Source organism: Rhinopithecus roxellana, chromosome 21 (assembly GCF_007565055.1).
Source record: "Rhinopithecus roxellana isolate Shanxi Qingling chromosome 21, ASM756505v1, whole genome shotgun sequence".
Taxonomy (NCBI): Eukaryota; Metazoa; Chordata; class Mammalia; order Primates; family Cercopithecidae; genus Rhinopithecus; species Rhinopithecus roxellana.
In genome coordinates, this window is record NC_044569.1 from 77,558,681 (window position 1) to 77,561,278 (window position 2,598).

Below are 2,598 nucleotides of genomic sequence, written 5' to 3' on the forward strand. Positions count from 1 at the left end.
CTTTTCAGAAGAAAAGCACATGAGAAACACAAACCAGATGTCCGCCTCACTTCTGACTTCTAGGGCATGTACAAAGGCACCTGATGGATGGAACCTAAATTGCGGCCAAAACCCTAAATGCGAATGAGGCTGAGAAATTTAGATATTACATTTCTGGCTTATAAACTACAGGAAGGTCCATGAGAAGGAATAGGGAATTGATGTTTTCAGTGCTGGATCAATTTGAGTGACAGTTTTTCAGACCTTTGAATTTGACTCAAAGTAACTCTTGGCATGACCAGACGAAGAACTGTGTGGCCACATGTCCCTTCACCATCACTGTACCAGCTTCTCACCTCCTTTTTCTAGTTGCAGTCCTAGAGAAGATGCTGGATCATTAATTTCCATATAGCAAATAGCAAGACAAAGGAGTATAAAATGTGACTGTGATGACACACAGAGATCCATTCCTGCTAACTTTAGGTTAAGTCTTTTTAAAGTCACATTTTGTTTAAATTACAGGTGGTTGCAATTGTTACTTTTGCCTTCAGCAAATTTACAAGAAGAAGAGAATATCAATGTGACCTGGAGAAGAGGGAACTGGTCCAATATAGAGATACATATCTTGTCCTTCAGCAGCTGAGACACAAATTGAAGAAGCACTTGCAATCAGTATCACAAATAGGATGCAGCATCCTCATCTGATTTGTCAACTAGATTAATTTGCTTCCTTTTCTTATCCACACTGAATAAGGTCTTGCCACTGGATTCCATACTTTTTCCAAACTTGGATTTTATGACCACTGCACCTGTTCCTCCTCACCTTGTTTTCTGATTCAAGTAGACACAACCACATCAACAAATAAGTACACAGTTACTATTTTGAGGTTCCGGATAATCATCCTATTTTAAATTATAGTTAGTATTACCTCTCGTTTTCTCGTATTTTTGTCATTTTGCCTCTCTTGATAAATGTCTTTCCTTGGTGACTCAGTAAAACCTTCCTTTTCTCCAGTAAATTCCACCATGATATAAAATAATCTAAATCCTTAGTTTGAATGCTGTTCGCTTGAATGCTTTTGCTTCTAGAGCTCTGGTTTTTCTTTCCTTTCTCCAAATTCTGACACAGACTTTTTTCTTTCTAGGTAAGAATTTTGCCTAGTTTATTTTGATTTCTATCTGTATTAGGTTACTTAATAAATTTTTTACTACAGTTTTGGTTTACAGAATCATTTTTTAGGATATTTATCTGCCATTTCCCTTGCCTTCAGGTATGGCGCCTTTTCTTTTTTTTTTTTTTTTTTTTTTTTTTTTTTTTTTTTTTTTTGTGAAGATCTTGGCCACATCCTCGCATCAAAAAAAAAAAAAAAAAAAAAAAAAAAATCCAAGTCATATAATGATTCACTACTCATTAATATGGAAAGAATGTCTAGACATTCTTTCCCTCTTCACTATTCTCACACAGAAATTAAAAATCCATAATTTCATGGAAAAGAAAACTCCTGCATTACACAAAAAAACTTAAGTACAGTTTTAAAATATTTACAATTATGTATATTAATGTTTTTTAAACATTTTCTTTGGTATTCTCTAATGGAAACAAATCCTGTCTGAATTTGCAATTAATTTTGGAAGAAAATATTTATTATATAGAAATGTTGTTGTAACATTAAGATTTTTGTCATTATTTTCTCCAGCTAGAATATCTGTATATAAATTACAGACAGTAAGTAAGAAGAAAAAGAAATAAAAGACTAAGTAGGTGCTAAGTAAGTGTATAATTCATCCTTGATATATTTTAAAAATTATCTGGGGTAATTTTTTTAATACTACCATTGTTTTCATGAACTGAAGACAGATAATTCTTAATGTCTAGTATTGAAAACATATGAATTCTTGACATGATATCAATAAAATATATGTAGTTAAGGTAAGAGTTAAAAGATTAGCTTTTACTTTTATCACCCAGATTTTTGATGTTGATACACAAAGCTAGAGTATAACAGCCTAATATGTACGCATCTAGATAAATCTATAATGGTTTTATCTCAAGCTGAATTCATCATAATGTAGAATAAAACCAGTTAAAATAAATTTACCAGTTGCAATCAAACAAGAAATGAAGCCTGGTCGTGTGCAACCACCCCCCCAAACTTTGAAAAGAAACAAACACCAAAATAAATAAACAAAGTCTTGTGGTTTTATATGTAGCACAGCTTCTGACCTCCGTCCCACCTCAAAGAGAGAGTACTGAGGAAAGAATAGAAATTATTTTTTAAATCGTGAATATTCCTACCAATAGCCTTCAATTCTGAGATAAGCTGACAGCTGCTGTGAGGAAAATTACAAAGATAAAACCACCGAGAGTAGGAAACTGCTGGAAGCAGAAGTTTTCAAGGTTCACCTTGAGACCTCAGCTTAGGTAGGAAGATCATACATAGCTTTTCATCTTTCAAGGCACTAGGCTGAGTGGAGGATGAAACTTTGCTACCACAAGAATGCAAAGGATCCCCAACTGGGATAGTTCAGATTGGTGGAACTTGGGGAGGATACATGTTTTGTTATTTACACTTGCTTTCAATGTTTACATTTTTAATAATAAGTATATATCATTTTTAT